We start from the raw sequence: 23,533 nt of genomic DNA on the forward strand, positions 1-23,533 counted from the left end.
CATAAGCTTTTTGTTAAACATTGATGATTTCACAATTTTTCAACCCAAGCCTCAGCCATAAATTGGATATTTGTTCTGGCTTCAATTTTAGCAAAATTTATGTTTTTCTGATAGATGCTCTTTTCAAATTGATACCTTATCCTTCTTAGTGCCACAAACTAGATCCTGTTCAGAGGTTACAATATAAGTATGAGTTTACTGGAGTTCAAATCAAATTTGAAATCTATGAATATTTTTCTTTTTTTTTTTTTTTGGAGGAACTGGTTCTTTATTTCAAAAAGACATTTATTATCAATATTCAGTCTCAAAACAGTTACACTATTGGTATCTCTCTCCCAACCAGCCCCAACGAGACCACTCCAAAGAAGAGGAGAGTACATTTCAAGCCAAAAAAAAGCTGCAGAATGTATACACAACAAACCTCACAGAAACTTCACCTAAAATGGGACTGGGTGGGGAAAAAACCTTGGAAAAACCAGCACACCAGCAGCCCAGACTGCAAATTGCTCTTCTAGCCAGCAGGGTTGGCCAGGGTCCTGAAGCCCAGAGAAGCAAAGCTTCAAAATAATATAAAATTGTCAAAGTTTTGTACATAAGCTATTCAAGATTTCTCCAGCACTGACTGATACAAAGCACAGTGAGATGGTGCTTTTAGAAACAGAAGCTTCAGACCCAGCAAAGGATGGTGAGATAAGGTTTTTATGGCTAAATCAGGAGTAAAAATATAATTTTCTTTATTTTAAGGAGGCAGGAAAGCAATGTAGTGGTCACCTCAACCTAAGGGGTATCCATTCTGCAAATTGTTGGAAAGGGACAGAGGCAGGACAAAAAAACTGGTCTAATTTGGTCACTTTTTTAAGATTTATGTATTTATTTATTTATTTACTTATTTATTATTTGAAAAGCAGAGTTACAGAGAGGCAAAGACAGAGGCAGAGAAAGAGAGATCTTCCTTCTGTTGGTTCAATCCCCAAAAGGCCACGATGGCTGGGGCTGATCTGAAGCTAGGAGTCAGCAGCTTTTTCTGGGTCTCTCACACAGGTGCAGGGGCCCAAGGACTTGGTCCATCTTCTACTGCTTTCCCAGGCCATAACAGAGAGCTGGATCAGAAGTGGAGCAGCCGGGTCTCAAACAGGCGCCCATATGCCGGCAATGCAGGTGGCAGCTTTACCCACTATGCCACAGCACCGGCCCCTTGGTCACTTCTGATGAAAAAAATGCAAGAATAGTTGTTCAAACATATCTTGAAGCTATAAACCTGAACAACAAGGCTTTTTTTTTTTTTTTTTTTTTGGTGGGGGGGGTTGGCCAACTCCCTCTAAAATCACTTTCTGGTTTGGCTGATACTTTGTACAGAGCAATAGGGTTCCCCATAGTGGAGTCTTTCCCTGGGTTCTCTCTGGCTCCTAGTAACACAGGCCCATCCCTCTTTCCCTCCTCTATGGAGAGGGCACTATGCATTAAGCTGATAAATTACCTTCAAAACGTAAAAAAAGGATTAGATTATTGCTTCAGAGTGTGGACTACTTTGACTCTTCTACAAAATGGTTGCTCCAACAACAAAACAGGTAATTATAAAATGTGTATATCACAACACACTTTTAAAGACACCTTGCATTATACTCATACTCCCTTAAATATTGTCCTCAGGGCCAGCACTGTGGTGCAGCTTGTTAATGCCCTGGCCTGAAGCACCGGCATCCCATATGGGCGCCAGTTCAAGACCCAGCTGCTCCACTTCCAGTCCAGCTCTCTGCTATTGCCTGGGAAAGCAGTAGAAGATGGCCCAAGTCCTTGGGCCCCTGCACCTGCGTGGGAGACCTGGAAGAAGATCCTGGCTCCTGGCTTCAGATTGGCGCAGCTCCGGCCGTTGCAGCCAATTGGGAAGTGAACCAGCAGATGGAAGACCTCTCTCTCTCTCCGCTTCTCCTCTCTCTGTGTAACTCTGACTTTCAAATAAATAAATAAATCTTTAAAAAAAAAAAAAATGTTGTTCCCAAAAGCGTCCAGCCCCAAATCCCACTGGAATCTCTGGGAAGAGGCAGCAACAGGCCAGTGAAAAAGACATGAGGGTAGGGGTTTAAAGATAGAGAGGGGTGGCAAAAGGAGAAAGCAGCCTTCCAGTTCAAGATAAGCCCTCAGTTTAGAGTCAGCTTCGGGCAGGCTGGCCTCAGTCAGCGTCAGAGGGAGGAGCAACAGCAGGGCAGGCCTGGGGTCAAGCAGAGTCTGCTCCAACATCCTTTGTGTACAGAGGAGCTCCTCTTTGGTGTATTTCAGTTTATCTTCCAAATCATCAATTGTCTTTCCCAGCTTTGCTACTGATCTCAGCAAATTCAGCACAGGTCTCTGGCTCCTTGAGCTTATCATCAAGAATCTTTATGTCCTCCTTGTATTTGCCTTCTTTCTGAGAGTATTTTTCTTCAGCAACACTCAGACACTCCAGCTTCTGCTCCATCATTCTGATCTCCTCATCTATCTCAGCAACAGGAATCTACCAGCTCAGCTTATTCCTCTGTGTTTTCAATCACCACCAGTTTACAAGCCCCTCCTCATATTTCCTGTCTGTCTCTTCTGCAGTGTGCTTAGCTTCTTTACCTGGGGTCCCATCTTTTCTTCATCTTTTCAGGCCAAATTTTCAATACTGTTCAGACCTCTCTCATGCTCATCAGCAGCATTTTCCATTTCCTCCAACTTCTGCAGAGCAGCGGCCAGGGTCCAGCTCTTCAACCAACTGGCTACTACGGTTCAAGGAGGCGACCTCAGGCTCAGCTTGCTCCTGGGCCCACTTCCCCCTGGTGGTGCGCAGCCCTCTGCTTGGCATCATCCACCTGCTGCTGCAGAACCTGGACCTTCTGCTTCATCACCTAGATGATGGTGATCCCTACTTCTCGTGCTCCTGCTCCTGCCTTTTCCACTCAGCGTTGCAGCTGCTTCATTATGTGTAATTCTTTTCATAAAATACTCTTCCAACTTTGAAATTCATCATACAAATGATATGTCAATGATAGATAGGTTCTATGACGTAACCATGAACTGAGAATTTATGAAAACCACTGTTCCCCTGGCCACAGTCAACTGATCAACATGTAACCTTGTTTTATGCATATTTCTCTTTGAACGCCTATTATTATATACTACTGTTGAACTCAAAAAGTAACAGTACTGCAACTCCTGCCTGAACAACGCTTAGTCATGTATTCTTGCTGTAAAGCACAACAGAGTCCTCATGCTTAGAAACACTACACTGTACTTAAGTACTGTGCTTCAGGGCCATTTTAAACATCAAAGTACCCCATGAACAGCACAAAAATGTAAAAATGTGGAACCAAATAAGCCAAAGAAAGTCCACCTGCTGAGGCCAGCACCATGGCGCAGTAGGTTAATCCTCTGCCTGCAGCACCAGCATCCCATATGGGTGCCGGTTCTAGACTTGGCTGTCCCTCTTCGAATCCAGCTCTCTGCTATGGCCTGGGAAAGAAGTGGAGGATGGCCCAAGTGTTTGGACCCCTGCACCCGCGTGGGAGACCAGGAAGAAGCACCTGGCTCCTGGCTTCGGATCGGCACAGCTCCAGCAGTTTTGGCCATCTGGAGAGTGAACCAGCGAATGGAAGACTTTTCTGTCTCTCCCTCTCACTGTCTGTAACTCTATCTCTCAAATAAATAAAATCTTAAAAAAAAAAAAAAGAAAAGAAAAGTTCACTTGCTTGCAACAAAAAAGTTAAAACAAGAAACCAATGTCATCAAGATTAACATTTGGTGCACATCTCATATTGGAATGCCTGATTCCAAGTCCCAGGTATTGCAGGCATTTGGGGGGAGTGGGGTTGAATAGGAAGGAAGATCTCTGTCTCTATTTCTCTCTCTCTCAGATAAAATGAAAAAAAAAAATTTTAAAAAAAGAAAGCAGTGTCACTCACTAACCTAAACAGTTTATTTCATTTACTCTCCTTCCTGGATTTTCATATGAACCCTACACTAGCTTCACAAAATGAAACTGGAACTCAGGAACTGAAGTCTCTGCAAAGCACTTATGTAAAGCAATGCTGGGTTTTCCCACATTCAGATGTTTCTGGATTGCAGCCCTTTATCACTGGACTCTACGTAAAAGGCAAGAGATCGGGTGGGTATTTGGTCTAGCAGTTAAGATGCCCACTGGGACACCTACATTCCAGATCAGAGTCCATGGGTTTCAATTCTGTCTCGGCTTCTGATTCCAGCTTCCTGCTAATGTGCACCCTTGGGAGGCAGCAGGTAATGACACATGGTTGGGTTTCTGTCATCTACGTGGGGGATCTGGATTGAGTTCCCAGCTCCCAGTTTCAGCCCCAGCCCAGCCTCAACCACTGTGGCAACTGGGGGAATGAACCAGAGGACGACAATTCTGTCAGAACTATCTGTGTCTCTCTCATGCACCCTCTCCCTCAAATACATAAAATAAATTTTAGAAAACAAAAAGAGATAGAAGAGGCAGCTAGAGATTTCCATCATTTCAAATTTTGTGAAACACTCACCCGTCTTCCCTGCAAGAGGCCTCTAACAATGCTTTTTTTTTTAAACTTTTTTTTAAGATTTATTTTATTTATTATTGAAAGACAGAGTTAGAGAGAGAGGTAGAGACAGAGAGAGGTCTTCCATCTGCTGGTTCACTCCCCAGATGGCCGCAACAGCCGGAGCTGCGCCGATCTGAAGCCAGGAGCCAGGAGCTTCCTCCAGGTCTCCCACGCAGGTGCAGGGGCCCAAGGACTTGGGCCATCTTCTACTGCTTTCCCAGGCCATAGCAGAGAGCTGGATTGGAAAAGGAGCAGCCGAAACTAGAACCGGCGCCTATATGGGATGCCGGCACTTCAGGCCGGGGCATTAACCCACTGCGCCACAGCACCAGCACCTAACAATGCTTTCACTCTGAAAATTATCTGTAGTGCCAGTGTCGTGGCACAGCAGGTTAAGCTGCTGACTGCAATGTCAGCATCCCATAACGGCAATGTTTCGTGTGTTCACCGCTCCACATCCAATCCAGCTCCCTGCTAATGTGCTTGGGAAAGCAGTGGAAGATGGCCCAAGTCCCTGGGTCTCTGCACGCAAGGAGGAGTTCAAGGCTCCTGGCTTTGGTCTGGCCCAACCCCTACTATTGCAGCCATTTGGGAATGAAGCAGGAGATGGAAGATATCTCTGTCTCTCCCTCTCTCGCTGTGACACTGCCTTTCAAATAAATACATACATTTAAAAACTGATATTATTTCTTCCTTAAATGTCTGTTGTTCACCAGAGAAACAACTGGACCTAGAGTTTTCTTTGTAGGAAGATTTTTAATAATAATTTCTGTATATTTAATTCAGGGCTTTTCAAGTTACCTATTTCCTTTTGGGATTAATTTGCTCTTCTTTATCTGTTTCCTTCAGGTAGAAACTAAAGTCATTTATTTGACATTTTTCTTTTCTAATATAGACATTTAATGCTATAAACTTCCTCCAAGAACTATTTTAGTGTTGTCTTATAATGTCACATTGCCAACTGTTGTTAAAGTATTTTCTAACTTCATTTTTCATTTTTTTAAATATTTATTTATTTATTTATTTGAAAGTCAGAGTTCACAGAGAGAGAAGGGGAGGGAGGGAGGGAGGAAGGGAGAGGTCTTCCATCCGATTGTTCACCCCCAAACTGACCACAATGGCCCAAGCTGCGCCGATCCAAAGCCAGGAGCCAGGAGCTTCTTCCAGGTCTCCCACGTGGGTAGAGGCCCAAGGACTAGGACCATCTTCTACTGCTTTCCCAGGCCATAGCAGAGAGCTGGATCAGTAGTGGAGCAGCCGGGACTCAAACTGGCGCCCATATGGGATGCTGGCACTGCAGGCGAAAGCTTTACCCGCTACGCCAAAGCGCCAGTCCCTTCATTTATTTTTTAAACATTGACTACTTACGTGTGTGTTTAATTTAATTCCAAGTATTCAGGGATTTTTTTTTCAATAATTTTTCTAATAATGATTTCTAATTCCACTGTTCAGAGAATAATCTTTCTGACTTGAATCCTTTTTAATTCATTGAGATTTTATGGTGGCTGGCGCCGCGGCTCACTAGGCTAATCCTCCACCTTGCAGTGCTGGCACACTGGGTTCTAGTCCCGGTTGGGGCGCCGGATTCTGTCCCGGTTGCCCCTCTTCCAGGCCAGCTCTCTGCTGTGGCCAGGGAGTGCGGTGGAGGATGGCCCAAGTACTTGGGCCCTGCACCCCATGGGAGACCAGGAGAAGTACCTGCCTCCTGCCATCAGATCAGCGCGGTGCGCCAGCTGCAGCGCGCCAGCCGTGGCGGCCATTGGAGGGTGAACCAACGGCAAAGAAAGACCTTTCTCTCTGTCTCTCTCTCTCACTGTCCACTCTGCCTGTCCAAAAAAAAAAAAAAAAGAGAGAGAGATTTTATGGTTCAGAATACATGTTGTTTATCTGGGTAAATGTTCTGTACAGACTTGGGAGTATCCTGCTCTTTTAGTTGAAGTGTTCTATACACGCAATTTTTAACAGGTCAGATCACGCTGGCTGTTAATTTGAGTCTAATATATCTTCGATGATTTTCTGCATACCTGCTATATCAATTAAAAGGAGTTACTGAAATCTAATGATAGTGGATCTCTAAATTTCTTCGTGCATTTTTACCAGGTTTTTGCTTCATGTGTTTTGAAACTGTCATTAGGTGCATCAACACAACACTGTTATGTTCTCCTAATTTTTTTTAAAGATTTATTTTATTACTTGAAATACAGAGTTACAGAGAGAGGTAGAGACAGAGAGAGAGGTCTTCCATCAGCTCGTTCACTCCCCAGATGGCTGCCAACGGCCCAAGCTGAGCCGATCCAAAGCCAGGAGCCAGGAGCTTCCTCCGGGTCTCCTATGTGGGTGCAGGGGCCCAAGGACTTGGGCCATCTTCCACTGCTTTTCCAGGCCATATTTTGCTTTTAATCTGTGTTTATAATTAAAATATTTCTTGGAAATAAGTATATAGTTGGATTTTGCTTTTTTATCCAATTAAACAAACCCAGCCTCTGAACTGGGCTTTTAGAATACTTGCATTTAACATGATTATTCAAATGATTAAGTTTGAGACTATCCTCTTACTATTTTATATTTGGTCATTTTGGTCTCTTCTTTTTTCCACATTCTCTCCTGTTAGATTAATTTTATTATTCTATCTTAACTCCTCCTTTTTTTGTTTTCTTACATATAACTCTGCTTCACTATTTCAGTGGTTGCTGTAAGGTACACAGTACATATCTTTAATTGGTCACAACCCACTTTCAAGTAAAATTTTTTAATTTTATTTTTTAAAATTTATTTAATTATTTGAAAGGGGGGGAGGGGAGGAGAGATTCCTCCCGGAGCTAGGCCAGGCTGACCCCAGAGCCTGGAACTCCATCCAGGTCTCCCACATGGGCGGCAGGGTTCGAAGTCCTTAGGTCATCATCTGTTGCCTTCCCAGGCACATTAGCAGGAAGCTGGGTTGGAAGATGAGCAGCCAGGACTTGAACTGGCAATCCAATAAGGGATGTGGATATCCCATGTGGCAGCTTAACCCCCTGTGCCCCAAGGCACACCCCACCACCAGCCTTATAATACTGTACCTCCATTTGTCCATTTCTGCCATTAAGCTATTGTTACCACCCTGTCTTGTTAATAGTTTTGCTTTAGAAAGTTGATTATGTGGCATGGGCATTGTAGTGCAGTGGGTTAAGTCCCAACTTGGAATACCGACATCCCATTTCAGAGTGCCTGGGATCATGACCACCTCCACTTCCAATCTAGCTTCCTGCCAAAATGCCTAAAAGTACATAGTTCCTGGCTCTTGGCTTCAGCCTGGCTCACCCCCAACTGTTATGGGCATTAGGGAATTGAACCAACAGATAGAAGATCTGTCTGTCTCTCCCTATCATTCTGCCTTTCAAATAAATAAAATCTTTTTTAAAAAGTAAAAATAGAACTATTATATGATCCAGCAAACCTATTTCTAAACATAAAAAGAAAATAAAGTTAATTATCTTTTACAGAGATTCAGTAAGAAAAAAATCTTACATATTTACCAAAGTAGTTATGATTTCTAGTGCTCTTCTTTTACCTAAATCCATATTTACATCTGTCATCACTTTCCTGATATCTGAAGGTCTGCTATAACGTTTTCTTCAGGGACAGGTGTTTGGCACAGCAAGTAAGTCGCCTGTACCCCATATCAAAGTGTCTGACTCAAATCCAGCACCTCTGCTTCTGATCCAGTTCCCTGCTAAAGTGCACCCGTGGAGGGAGCAGCTGATAGCCCAAGTATTTGGGACCCAGGTTGAGTTCCAAGTTCCTGGCTGCAGCCTGGGATTTCAAGTTTAAACCAATGTGCAGAAGATCACTTTCTGCCTTTCAAAATAAAATGAAAAGTAAATAAAAATTGAATTAAATTTTCTCCTATTAGGGAATATTAGTAATTAATTCCTTCAGGTTTTGTGTATTAGAAAACATCTTAGGGAAGGGCACTGTAGCACAGTTGATTAAGCCACTACACTGGATGCCTGCATCGCCAATGCCTCGGTTTGACTCCTGCCTCCACTTCTGATCCAACTTCCTCCTAATGCATACCTTGGGACACAACAGGAGGTGGCTCAACTACCTGGGACCCTGTCACCAACATGGGATACCCAGGAGTTCCCGGCTCCTGGCTTCCACCTGACCTCACCTCACCTACTGCAGACAATTGGGAGTGATGCAGTAGGTAAAAGATTCTCTTTCCCTCTCTCCCTCTTGCTCTCTCACTATGCCTTTCCAATAAATAAAGAAAATATCCTTACTTCATCTTTGTTGCTGAAACATATTTTCAGGGCCAGCACCAAACAATAAAGCTGCTCCTGCAGTGCTGACACCCCATATGGGTGCCAGTTCGAGTCCTGGCTGCTCAACTTCTGATCCAGCTCTCTGATATAGCCTGGAAAAGCAGTAGACCTGCACCTGCATGAGAGATCCAGAAGAAGCTCCTGGGTCCTGGCTTCATTGTGGCCATTTGAGGAGTGAACCAGCAGATAGAAGACTTCTCTCTCCCTCTCTGCCTCTGCCTCTCTATAACTCTGCCTTTCAAATAAATAAATAAATCTTAAAAAAAAAAAAAGAGAGAGAGAGAGAGAGAAACATTTTCTGCTGGGTAAAGAATTCTTTTAAAAAGTGTTTTCTAAAGAACATTTTTCATCTTCCAGTACTTCAAAGATTCTTCTCAAGGTGGGTTTTTGGTACAGCAGTTACGCAGCCACTTGAGATGATCCCAACCCATACTGGAGTGCCTGACTCTGCTTCCCAGTCCAGCTGCCTGCTAATGCACACTCTGATAGGCAGCCACCCATATGGAAGACCTGTATTGCGTTCCAGGCTCCTGGCTCCAGGCTGACCCAGCCTTGGCTGTTGCAGGTGTGTGGGGAGTCAATCAACAGATGGAAGATTCCTCTCCCTCCCTCCCTCCTTCCCTCTCTCTCTCTCTCTCTCTCTCTCTCTCTGTGTTGGAAATAACTAAAAATTAAATGCTTAAATAAAATAAAGATGCTTCTCCACCGTTTTCTTGGTTATACTACTTCTGGAAAAAAAAAAAATCGTGTTTTTCTCTGCTCCTCTGCACATACCATGACCATTTTCTTTTTTCTCTTTCTCTGACTACTGTTAAGATTTTCTCTTGGTCACCTGCATTCAATCAATCATTTGAATACGATACACCTGGGAGTTGTTTTGTTTCTCGTACCTGGAGTTCATGGAACTTCTTTATCTGTAGGTTTATGGTTTCAGCAAGTCAGGAAAGTTTTTGACCATTATTTTTTGGAATACATTTTTCTGCATGCTGCCATCTTTGAAAACTCTAATTATTCATACATTTGGCTGCCTGAAGGTGTCCCACAGCTCACTGATGCTTTCCATATTTTTTTATTCTTTTTGTGCTTCATTCTACATGGTTTCTATTACTATGCCTTCAAATTCATTGATCATTTTTTTTTGCTGCAATGTTCAATTGGTCATTAATCTCATTTAGTATATTTTTGATCTCAGGTATAGTTTAAAACTATGCAGGTTTGATGGATATCTTTTTGTACTTCTATACCTCTAAATTTTTGAAAATATGAAACAGTTATAATACCTGATTTTAATGTGATCTGCTAATGTAGTATTTTCTGTTATGATTATTCTCCTCATTGTGGGTTTTACTTTCGTGCTTATTTCCACACAGTAATCTCTGAATGACACACACCACAAATTTTACCAAGTTCTGGACTAGGTCTTTATTCCTATAAATCTTGCTGAACATTGTTCTGGGCTTCATTTCGGTAATGAGGAAATAGTTTGCTTCTTTCAAATCTTATATTTCTAATATGCTAGTTGGTTCCAAAGGAGCAATTTTTCCTCAGCTGCAAGAGTCTGCCAGGCTCCACAGCTTAGTTTTTATACTCCCTACACCAGATCCTGGGAAGTCTCTGAATGTCGTAGGCTGGGGCAATGTAAGGCTTGTTTTGTTTCTCATCTCTCAGAGATCAGCAATCCTCACTGCATGGTGTCCAATGTCCTGAGAACTGTGGTTTCCATGTATTTTGTCTTAGGGGCAGGAAGGGTATGATTGCAAGAAGTTGGGGCGGGGGGGAGAGCACGGGAGTTGTGATTAACAGATTGAACTGCTACCTGGAATGCTGGTGCCACCAGTTCAAGTCCCAGTTGCTCCATTGCTTACCCAGCTACCTGCTAATGTGCCAGAGAAAGCAGCCCAAGTCCTTGGGCTTCTGGCTTTGGCCCTGCCCAGCCTTGGCCATTTGCAGCCATTTGAGGAGTGAACCAGCAGATGGAAGATTGATCTCTAACTCTGTCTTCAAATAAATCTTTAAAAAAAAAAAAAAAGAGGCAGGTCAATACCATCCCTGTTACTCTACATGAACCAGATGCAGAAGTCTCCATCCATCTTTGTATGCTTATCTGTGTCTCACATTTTAAGTGCGTTTCTTGTATCCTGCTTTTCCAAGCTGACATTCTTTGCCTTTTTGGATGTTTACCTCATTTCTATTTGTTGTAATAATACGGTTAGATTTAAATCTACTGTTTGCTATTTTTGTCCCATCTATAACTTCCTTTTTTCAACATTACCTACCTTCCTCATGACTGTTTAGACTTAGCATGCCATTTTATCCTCCTATGGGCTTATTAGTTATTTTCCTTTATTTCATTTTATAGCAATTGCTCTAAAATATACACAGCCTACCTTCAATAAATACCACACTATTTCATGTATGCTATAAACATCTTAACAACTGTATACTTCCCTTTTTCACACTACTTACACTCTTTATACTACTGACATCAACTCATTTCTCCATGTGGTATAAGCCACAACACAATGTTAGTATTTTTGCTTTTGTCTATTATTGTATAAAGAGCTTAAAACCTAAGAAAATATATTTTATATTTATCCCATATTTTATCAGTAGTTTCCAAAGATTCAAGCTTTGATCCGTTAATATTTTCCTTCAAGACTTATGGCTTGGGAGTTAGCATTGCAGTGCAGTAGGTTAAGCCATCATCTATGACACAAGCATCCCATACGGCTGCCGGTTCATGTCCCAGTTCTTCCACTTCCCACCCAGCTCCCTCCTAATGGCCTGGGAAAAGCACGGAAGATGGCCCAAGTGTTTAAGTCCCTGCCACCCACATGGGAGACCCAGATGAAGCTTCTGGCTTTGGCCTGGCCCAGCTCTATCTGTTGCAACTGTATGGGGAATAAACTAGCAGATAGAAGATCTCTCTCTCCCTCTGTCTCTCCCTCTCTCTGTAACTCTTTCAAATAAACAAAATCTTAAAACAAAACAAAACAAAAAAACCTTACAGTTTACTCTCTCCAGCCAGCGCTGCTGAGTGATGGGCATCTCTTGGGACAACTGGCACAAGCGTCACAAGACAGGGAGCAAAAGAAAGCCCTACCATAAGAAGCATGGGGCCGGCGCTGTGGCTCACTTGGTTAATCCTCCACCTGCGGCGCCAGCATCCCATATGGGCTCCAGGTTCTAGTCCCAGTTGCTCCTCTTCCAGTCCAGCTCTATTCTGTGACCCGGGAGGGCAGTGGAGGATGGCCCAAGTGCTTGGGCCCCTGCACCCGCATAGGAGACCAGGAAGAAGCACCTGGCTCCTGGCTTCAGATCAGCGCAGTGCCGGCTGTAGCGGCCATTTGGGGAGTGAACCAACGGAAAGACCTTTCTCTCTGTCCTCTCTGTCTAACTCTATCTGTAAAAAAAAAAAAAAAAAAAAAAAAGAAGAAGCAGAAGCTGCTTAGCCTGGCTGCCAACACTAAGATAGGCCCCCAGTGCATACATACAGTACTAGTGCGAAAAGGCAACAAGTACCGTGCCCTGAGGCTGGATGTGGGGAACTTCTCCTGTGGCTCTGAGTGTTGTACTCGTAAAACAAGATCATCAATGCTGTCTACAATGCCTCCAATAATGAGCCGGTCCACACCAAGACCCTAGTGAAGAACTGCATCGTGCTTATAGACAGCACGCCGTACAAACAGTGGTACAAGCCCACTATGCACTGCCCCTGGGCTGCCAAGAAGGGGGCCCCACTGACTCCTGAGGTGGAGAAATTCTAAACAAAAAACAATCAAAGAAAATTCAGAAGAAATAGAATGAGAGGAAAAAGAATGCCAACACCAGTGGTCTTCTGGAGGAGCAGTTCCAACGGGGCAAGCTTCTTGCGTGCATCACATCAGGACCTGGCCAGTTGGCCAAGCAGAGGGCAAGGGGCTGGAGTTCTATCGAGGAAAACCAAGGCCTGGAAAGGCAAACAAGTCCTCCACCATGTAATAAAGGTGTTTACTGTTCTTAAGGAAAAAAAAAAAAACTTATGATTTAGATCAGCTGAAAATGAATTACCTCAGGTTTGCTTATCTAAAAAGTCACTTATTCTGCAAAGTATATATACAACAAGAGATTCTTATCCATGATATACCAAGAACTGTTAGATCTCAACAATTTTAAAAAATCCAATATTAAAATGGGCAAAGGACATGAATACATCTCTCTCCAAAAATGACATACAAATGGCCACTAAGCATATGAAAATATACTCAGTATCACTAATCATCAGAGAAAGGCAAATCAAAACCACAATGAGGGGGTCAGTGCCATGGCGCACTAGGTTAATCCTCCACCTGCAGCACTGGCATCCCATATGGGCACTGGTTGTAGTCCCGTCTGCCCCTCTTCCAATCCAGCTCTCTGCTATGGCCTGGGAAAGCAGTAGAAGATGGCCCAAGTCCTTGGGCCCCTGCACCCGCATGGGAGACCTGGAAGAAGCTCCTGGCTCCTGGCTTCGGATCGGGGCAGCTCCTGCCATTGCAGCCATCTGGGGAGTGAACCAATGGAAGGAAGAATTCTCTGTCTCTCCCTCTCACTGTCTGTAACTCTACCTATCAAATAAATAGATAAAATCTTTAAAAGAAAAAAGAGAGAGCTACTACTTTATACCTATTAGGCTGGCTATTAGTAAAAAACCAAATAGGAAATAAGTACTGGTAAGAATTAAACAAAGTAAAGCTCTTGCCCATTAGTATATGCAGCTGTTATGAAAGATAACATGTGGTTCCTAAAAAAAATTAAATATAAGGACCAGCATTCTGAGCCCCAGCTGCTCTGCTTCCAATCCAGCTCCATGCTAATACTCTAGGGAAGCAGAAGATGGCCCAAATACTTGGGTCCCTGACACTCACATGGGAGACCTGGATGAAGATCCAGGCTCCCAGCCAGCGCCGCGGCTCACTAGGCTAATCGTCTGCCTGCGGCACCAGCACTCCAGGTTCTAGTCCCGGTTGCTCCTCTTCCAGTCCAGCACTCTGCTGTGGCCTGGGAAGGCAGTGGAGGATGGCCCAGGTGTTTGGGCCCTGCACCCACGTGGGAGACCAGAAGGAAGCACCTGGCTCCTGGTTTCGGATCGGCACAGTGCACCGGCCGTGGCAGCCATTTGGGAGGTGAACCAACAGAAGGAAGACCTTTCCCTCTGTCTCTCTCTCACTGTAGAACTCTGCCTGTCAAAAAAGAAAGAAGAAAAAAAAAAAAAATCCAGGCTCCCAGCTTCAGCATGGCCCAACCCTGGCCATTGAGGCCACTTGGGGAGTAAACCACCAATGAGAGATACCCTCTCTCCCTCTCTCTCTCTCTCTCTCTCCTGTCTCTCCCTGACTCTCTCTCTCTCCCCCCCCCCGACTCTCACTCTCTCTGTAACTCTGCCTTTGAATAAATAAATCTTTAAAAATAATTAAATTTAAAAAAATTAAATTCTGATGCAGCAATTAGAATTTTGGTTATATATTCATAAGAACAGAGAACATGGACTCAAACATCAATGTTCACAGCAACATTATGCACAACAGTCAAAAGGCTGAAGCAACATGTGTCCATAGAGAGAGAGAAGCAAAATGTGGCACATATGTGAATTGGAATATTATTTAGCCTTAAAAAAGGAAATTCTGATATATGTTACCACAAGTATAGACTCTGAAGACATTATGCTAAATAACCCAGTCACAAAAGAACAAATGTTATGATTCCAGTAATATGAGGTACTTGGAGAAATCAAATTCACAGAGACAGAGGGCAGATAGCTGCCTGGGCCTGGGGAGAGAGAAGAATTGGAGGTAGTACTTAATGGATACAGAGTTCTAATCTGGGCAGATGAAAATGGTCTGGAGATGAATGATGGTGACAGGTGCAGAATAATGTACATGTTCCCAATGCCACAGAACTGTACAATTTAAAATTATTGTAACAAGAGCCCATGGTAAGATGCGGCTTCAGACACCTCTCTCCCATATGGGCGCTGGTTCAAGTCCCAGCTGCTCCACTTCCAATCCCACTCCCTGCTAATGTGCCTGGGAATGCTAAAGAAAATGGCTCAAGTACTTGGGTCCCTGCCACCCACATGGAGGGTCCAGATGGAGTTCCAGGCTCCTGGCTTCAGCCTGGCCCAATGCTGACCACTGCAGGTGTTTTGGGAGTGAACCAGCAGACAGAAGATCGCTCTTGCTCTCTTTCCACCCCTCGCTCTCCTCTCTCCCCTACCCTACCCTCACCAAGGTAACTGCCTTCCAAATAAATAAAATAAATATTTTTAAAATGATTATCAGGGGCCGGTGCTGTGGCATAGAGGGTAAAGCCGTCGCCTGCAGTGCGAGCATCCCATATGTGCACTGGTTCCAGTCCCGGCTGCTCCACTTCCAATCCAGCTCTCTGCTGTGGCCTGGGAAAGCACTGGAAGATGGCCCAGGCCCTTGGGCCCCTGAGCCCATGTGAAAGACCTGGAGGAAGCTCCTGGCTCCTGGCTCCGGATCAGCACAGCTCCAGCCGCTGGGGCCAATTGGGAAGTGGGCCAGCAGATGGAAGACCTCTCTCTCTCTGCCTCTGCCTCTGCTTTTCTCCTGTGTAACTCCGACTTTCAAGTAAATAAATAAATCTTTTTTTAAAAAAAAATGATTATCAGGGCCAGCATTGTGGCAAAGCAAGTAAAGCCACCACCTGAAACATTGGCATCCCATAGCGTGCCAGTTCAAGTCCCAGCTGCTCCACTTTCCCATCAAGCTCCCTTGTGACAGACCCAAATGAAGCTCCTGGCTCCTGGATTCTGCTTGGTCCAGCCCTAGCCATTGCAGCCATCTGGGGAATAAACCAGTGGATGGAAGATCTCTCTCTGTAACTCTGCATTCAAATAAAATATATTTTTGAAGATTTATTTATTCATTTGAGAGCAGAGTTAGAGAGAGGGAGAGACAGAGAGAGAGGTCTTTTTTTTTTTTTTAACAGGCAGAGTGGACAGTGAGAGAGACAAAGAGAAAGGTCTTCCTTTATCGTTGGTTCACCCTCCAATGGCTGCTGTGGCCGGCGCACCACGCTGATCCAAAGTCAGGAGCCAGGTGCTTCTCCTGGTCTCCCATACGGGTGCGGAACCCAAGGACTTGGGCCATCCTCCACTGCACTCCCAAACCACAGCAGAGAGCTGGACTGGAAGAGGGGCAACCAGGACAGAATCCGGCGCCCCATCCGGGACTAGAACGCGATGTGCCAGTGCCGCAGGCGAAGGATTAGCCTATTGAGCCGTGGCGCCGGCCGAGAGGTCCTCTATCTGCTGGTTCAACCCCCAAATGGCTGCAACAGCTGGAGCTGGGCTGATCTGAAGTCAGGAACCAGGAGCTTCTTCTGGGTCTCACACATTGGTGGAGGGGCCCAAGCACTTGAGCCATCTTACACTGCTTTCCAGGCCATTAGCAGAGAGCTCGATAGAAAGAGGAACAGCTGGAGCAATTGGCACCCATATGCACTGCAAAAGGAGGCTTAACCTACTACGCCACAGGCGCTGGCCCCATAAATCCTTTTCAAAAAACAGGTAATAGGGACCAGCGCTGTGGTGTAGCAGGTAAAGCTATATTCTGCAGCACTAGCATCCTGTATCTATTTCCAAATCATTTTTATTATTCCCAAAGAAAATTCCACACCCATTGCATGTGGCTGTTCCCATTTCCCCTTACATCAGGCCCAAGCAAACACCAACCTTCATTTCATCTCTATTGACTACCCACTCCAGATACCCCATATAAATAGAATTATACATAGAAATACATAGACATAGAATGATACATTTTGTTTCTGACTCCTTCTTTCACTTTACATAGTGTTTTTGAGGCTTCCTTGCATGGATCACTGCTTTTTCTCATGGCTAAATAAAAATAATTACCAATGAAATGTAGACATCACAACTTGTTTATCCATTCACCCTCTGATAGACATTTGGTCTGTTTCCATCATCTGGCTACTGTAAATAGTGCTAAAATAAGCATACATGTACATATATTTATTTGAGCACCTGTTTTGAATTCTCTTGGTTTTACAACCAGGAATGGAATTGCTATGTCAAAATGGTAATTCAACTATGCTTTAATCTGATGAACTGTCAAACTTTTCACAAGGGCTAAAACACTTTACACATTCACCAGCATTATATGAGGGGCTCCAGTTTCTTCACATCATGAAATACTTGTTATTGTTGATTTTTTTATTCTAGCCTTCTTAGTAGGTACACCTCATTGTGGTTTTCATTTGCATTTCCCTGATCACTAGTGATGCTGAGCATACTGGCTCTCTGAATATGTCATTTGGAGGTGCGTCAACAATTTTTTTGGATGGTTCCTAAAAATAAGAATCATTTTGGATACTTTTTGTTTTGTATTCAGTTCTCATATTTAGGCCACTGATTTTTTTTTTTTTTTTTTTTTTTTTTTTGACAGGCAGAGTGGACAGTGAGAGAGACAGAGAGAAAGGTCTTCCTTTGCCGTTGGTTCACCCTCCAATGGCCGCCGCGGCCGGCACACCACACCGATCCAATGGCAGGAGGCAGGTACTTATCCTGGTCTCCCATTGGGTGCAGGGTCCAAGTACTTGAGCCATCCTCCACTGCCTTCCCTGGCCACAGCAGAGAGCTGGCCTGGAAGAGGGGCAACCGGGACAGAATCCGGCGCCCCGACCAGGACTAGAACCCCGTGTGCCGGTGCCACAAGGCAGAGGATTAGCCTAGTGAGCCGCGGCGCTGGCAGCCACTGATTCATTTTAAGATTTATTTATTTATTTATTTATTTGAAAGGTAGAGTTACAGACAGAGAGAGGGAGAGACAGAGAGAAAGGTCTTCTATTCACTGGTTCACTCCCCAAATGGCCACAACAGCCAGAGCTGGGCTGATCTGAAGCCAGGACCTAGGATCTTTTTCAGGGTCTCCTACACAGGTCAGGGGCCCAAGCACTTGGGCCACCTTCTACTGCTTTCCCAGGCCATAGCAGAGAGCTGGATTGGAAGTGGAGCAGCCAGGACTTTAACCAGCGCCCATATGGGATGCTGGCACTGCAGGTGGCAGCTTTACTCACTACACCACAGCATCAGCCCCAGTAAGTTTATTTTGATACAACAAAAATCTTGGAAATCAATGAACAGTGTTTTCATAATATGCACCTTCTATTAATGTTGCAAAGATCCCTTGTTTATGGTGTGAGGTAAGGGTTCAACTTTATCATTTTACAGGTGAACATCGAGTTGTCCCAGAACCATTTATTCAAGATTCTTCTTTCTACATTGAATGGTCTCGGCACTCTTCTCAAATATCAGTTGCCTACAGATTTATTGGTTTATTTTATGGTCTCTAGTCAATTCTATTGGCCTATACTTATATTTCAGTCCTTAGGCCAGTACCATACTGCTTTTTGTAGCTTTATAATTAAGTTTTGAAATTGGGAAGAATGAATTCTCTATCCTTGTTCTTTTTCAAGATTGCTTTGACTATTTTTGCCTAATGCAATTCCACATGAATCTGAAGATCAACCTTTTTACCACAGGAATTTTTTTTAGCTTTATTTATTTTTTAATAGAAAACTTTTATTTAATAAATATAAATTTCAAAAGTACAACTTTTGGATTATAGCAGTTCTTCTCCCCATAACCACCCTCCCACCCACAAACTATCCTATCTCCTACGCCCTCTCCCATCCCATTCTTCATTAAGATTCATTCTGAATTTTCTTTATATACAGAAGATCAACTCTATACTGAGTAAAGATTTCAACAGTTTGCACCCACACAGAAACACAAAGTATAAAGTACTGTATGAAGACTGGTTTTACTATTAATTCTCATACTACAACACATTAAGGACAGAGGTCCTACATGGGGAGCAAGTGCACAGTGACTCCCGTTGTTGATTCAACAATTGACCCTCTTATGTATAATCACCCAAGGCTCTTGTCAGGAGCTGCCAAGGCTATAGAAGCCTCTTGAGACCTCAAACTCTGACCTTATTTAGACAAGGCCATAATCAAAGTGGAAGTTCTCTCCTCCCTTCAGAGAAAGGTACCTCCTTCTTTGATGGCCCATTCTTTCCACTAGGATCTCACTCACAGAGATCTTTCATTTAGGTCATTTTTTGCCAGTGCTTGGCTTTCCATGCCTGAGATACTCTCATGGGCTTTTTAGCAAGATCCAAATGCCTTATGGGCTGATTCTAAGGCCAGAGTGCTGTTTAGGCCATTTGTCATTCTATGAGTGTGCTGTGTATCCCACTTTCCATGTTGGATCATTCTCTCCTTTTTAATCTTATCAATTATTATTAGCAGACACTGGTCTTATTTATGTGATCCCTTTGACACTTAATGCTATCTTTTTGACCAGTTATGAACTTAAACTGATCACTTTAACTAGTAAGGTGGCATTGGTACCTGCCAACTTAATGGGATCTGGATTCCCATGGCAAGTTTTTAGCTTTACCCTTAGGGGTAAGTCTGAGGGAGCACAGGCTGAACTGTACAACTCCTTCCTCTCTTATTCCCACTCTTATTTTTAACAGGGATCAATTTTCAGTTGGGTTTAAACACCTAAGAATAATTCTACCACAGGAATCTTTATAGGATATGAAAATAAAGATTGCTTTGGATAGTGCTGTCATCTGAACAGTATTAAGCCTTCCAAACCATGAATACAAGATGTCTTTCTACTTAAGAGGCTACTTCAAATCTCGGGTAGGGGTGAGGGTAAACATTTAGGCTAACAGTCAGATGTCTGCATCCCATTTCAGAGTACCTATGTTCAATTACTAGCTCCCATTTCCTGCTATTGAAGATTCTGGGAGGTAGCAATGACGGTTAAAGTAACTGGGCTCCTGCCACCCATTTGGAAGACCTGGATAGAGTTTCTAGCTCCTAGCTTTGGCCCCAGTCCATTCTCCCTCCTTCTCCCTCCTTCTCCCTCCTTCTCCCTCCTTCTCTCTCTCTCTCTCCTGCCTTCCTTCCCTGCCTCTTAAGTTGAGTTACAAAACAAAAGCATAAAAAGTAGTAGAAAAAGAGCAAGCTCACTGGTTGGGGGTGGGTGGCGGGGAGGCACTGTGGCAAACTAAGTTAAGCAGCAGCAATGTGGCAAGCCAATATTTAATATTAAAGTGCCAATTCAAGCCCCAGCTACTCCATTTCCAATCCAGCCTCCTAATGCACCTGGGAAGGCAGCAGATAATGGCCCTAGTACTTGGGTCCCATTCACACATATAGGAGTAGCGGATGGTATTCTGGGCTCCTGGTTTCAGCCTGACCCAACCCCCATCCCCACCCCCTTTCCTGCCCAATCTCTCTCCTTGTCTCTGTCACAGACTTGAAAGAAAGCTTTGAAGAAAAAAAAAGAAAGAAAAAAGGAGCTCATGGAAAAATGTAAATAAAAGGTAAGTTTACTTTGGTACAAAAAATTTTGAAATCCATGCACAGGTTTTCATAGTATGCATTTTCCATGTTCTTTCTGAAGACCCCTTCTCTTTAGGTCTTTAATTTCTTTCAATAACATCTTGTTTTCAATGTATAGATTTTCATAAAGGAGTATACTCCTTTATGCTTTTGGATGCTATTATAAACAGATTTTATTAAGGTTTTTTTTTTCTTACTATTCATTGTTAGTATACAGAAATGTAACTATTTTTGGTACCTACACCTTTGCTCAATTGGTTTATTAGATTATTGGGGGGGAGGTCTTTGTGATTCTCTACACAAAGAATCGTGTCATCTACAAATGCAGATAATTTTACTTCTTCCTCTCCCATCTGCATGTCTTTATTTCTTTTTCTTGCCTAACTGCTCTGGCTATAATTTCCACTCATTACGAATAACAGCAGTAAGAAAAAGTATCCTCATCCTGTTCCTGATCACAAGAGAAAAGCTTTTAGCCCTTTACCACTGAGTTAGATGTTAGCTGTGGGCTTTTCATAAATGTTGAATGCTAGGAAATGGTGGGTTCCCTGCTAACATGAACAGCTGTTGGATTTTGTCAGTTTATGCTCCAAATGAGATCACTGCGTGCTTTTTTCCTTTCATTTTATTAATGTGGTGTACTACATTAATTGATTTCCTTATGTTGAACCATGCTTTCATCCATGGGATAAATCCCACTTGGCCAGGGTGTTTATTCCTTAAATACACTATTAAATTCAGTTTGCTGGTATTTTCTCGGGAATTTTCACATCTGTATTCATAAGAAATACTGATCTCTAGTTTCCTCATGCTACTATTGGTTTCAATATCAGGGTAAGACTAGCCTCAAGGAACAAGTGAAAATGTATTCTTATTCTCTCCCCTCCAATTTTCTGGAAGAGTTTCAGAGGAGTTGCTATAAATTCTTCTTTAATGTTTAGTAAAATTCATCAGAAAAGACATATGGTCCTGGAGTTTTCTTTGTTGAGGAGTTTATTTCTTTTCATTTTTTTTTTTACTAATTCAATCTGTTTACCTGTTATATGTCTGTTGCAGCTTATTTCTTTTCTATTTTAAATTTTAATGTTTAATTAGTTTTTAACAGATTCAATGAGATTTGTAGATACAATTCTATATTCTATATTCCCTTCCTCCCTCCCCCTCTCCCTCATCTTCCCTCACTCCAGTCCTCTTTCCTTTGCCCCTTTTTTTTTTTGTTTTTGAGATAACATGTTTTAAAATTATATTGCAGTAAAGAGGCTTAATATTTCACAAAATAAGTTTAATAAGTAAAAAGCAAAAGGACCTTAGTTTAGTGGGAATACAGACAATGGCTATAAACAATGGAAAAATGACCATTTCACCCACATACAATAAATGTTAAAGTAATCATAATCATTAAAACTATAGTACTATAACATTTTTAATCATTGGTTTGACAAAGGTATAAAACAAAGTTTTACAAAACTATATTTGCAGCAATACTGATACACACAGTCATTTCTTTCTCTTTCTCTCTTTTTTTTTTTTTTTTTTTTAATTTTAGTTCCCACATACAAAAGAGAACATGCGGCATGTTCTTTCTGGGTCTGGCTAATTTCATTCAACATGATGTCCTCCAGAGGCATCCATTATGCTGGTTAAGTGTAGAATTTCATTCTTATAGCTGAATAATATCCCATTGTATATATATGCCACATTTTCTTTATCCATTCATCTGATTATTGATACTTTGGTTGATTCCAAATTTTGGCTATTATAAACAGTGCTACTAAAAACATGGTGGTGCACATATATCTCTCTTTTATTTTTTAAGTTTTATTTATTTATTTGAAAGTCAGAGTTACAGACAGAAAGAGAGAGAGACACAGAGAGAGGTCTTCCATCTGCTGGTTCACTCCCCAGGTGGCAGCAACAACCAGAGCTGCACTGATCTGAAGCCAGGAGCTTCTTCCAGGTCTTCCATGCAGGTGCAGGGCCCAAGGACTTGGGCCATCTTCTACTACTTTCCCAGGCCATAGCAGAGAGCTGGATCAGAAGTGGAGCAGCTGGGACTCGAACCAGTGCAGATATGGGATGTCAGCACTGCAGGAGGTGGCTTTACCCGCTACACCACAGCACCGGCCCCATAGTTATCATTTTGATACCCTGTGTTCAGATCTTTTGCTTATATACCCAATAATGGGTCTATTTCTTTTTTTTTTTTTTTTTTAAGAAATCTCCACACTGTTTTGCGCAGTAGCTGCACTAATTTACATTTCTACCAACAGTGTATAAATATTGTCCATATCCTCACCAGCACTTGTTACTCTCTGACTTTTGGCTTTTAATCTTTCTGACAGGGGTGAGGTACATCTCATTGTGGTCCTGAGTTGCATTTCCCTGATGGCTAGGGATATTAAGCATTTTTTCACATTTATTGGCCATTTATATTTCCTCTTTTGAGAGCTATCTATTGAAGTCATCTGCCCATTTCTCAACTCGACTGGCTGTTTTGTTGTTGCTGTTGAATTTTTTAAATTGCTGATATTTTCAAGATATTAATCCTTTGTCAGACAGGTGGTTTGCAAATATTTCTTCCCATTCTGTTGGATGTCTCTTCACTCTCTGGATCATTTCCATTGCTTCTGCGTTTGATACAGTCACATTTGTTTGGTTTGGCTTTTGTTGCTTGTGCTTTGGGGGTCTTGTCCAGGAAGTCATCCCCTACACCAATGTCTTGGACTGTTTCTCCTACATTTTCTTACAGCAACTTTGTAGTCTTAGGTCTTAAATTTAGGTCTCTGATCCATCTTGAGTTGATCTTTGTATGTGATGAAAAACATGGAGCTAATTTCATCCTTCTATATATATAGACCCAGTTTTGCCAGCACCATTTGTTGAAAAGATTATCCTTACCCTGCTGGATGGTCTGGGCACTTTTATCAAAATCAGCTAGTGATTGAAGCCAGCGCTGTGGTGTAGTGGGTAAAGCTGCCATCTACAGTGCTGGCACATCATTTGGGCGCCAGTTCGATGCCCGGTTGCTCCACTTCTGATCCAGCTCTCTGCTATGGCTTGGGAAAGCAGTAGAGGATGGCCCAAGTCCTTGGACCCTTGGACCCATTTGAGACATGGAAGAAGCTCCAGGCTCCAGGCTCCTGGCTCCTGGCTCCTGGCTCCTGGCTCCTGACTTCAGATCAGCACAGCTCTGGCCATTATGGCCAACTGGGGAGTGAATCAGCGGATGAAAGACCTCTCTCTCTC

The 23,533-nt window shown here is 43.0% G+C and overlaps 1 protein-coding gene and 1 pseudogene across 47 annotated transcripts in view; both read right to left on the reverse strand.

Moving 5' to 3' along the window:
• Positions 1 to 23,533, reverse strand: part of STAU2 (staufen double-stranded RNA binding protein 2) — a 365,466-nt gene that overhangs the window by 318,993 nt on the left and 22,940 nt on the right. The window lies entirely within an intron of this gene.
• On the reverse strand, positions 1,480 to 2,996 carry LOC138849925 (tropomyosin alpha-3 chain pseudogene; annotated as a pseudogene).

The sequence above is a fragment of the Oryctolagus cuniculus genome, chromosome 6 (assembly GCF_964237555.1).
Source record: "Oryctolagus cuniculus chromosome 6, mOryCun1.1, whole genome shotgun sequence".
NCBI classification, from domain to species: Eukaryota; Metazoa; Chordata; class Mammalia; order Lagomorpha; family Leporidae; genus Oryctolagus; species Oryctolagus cuniculus.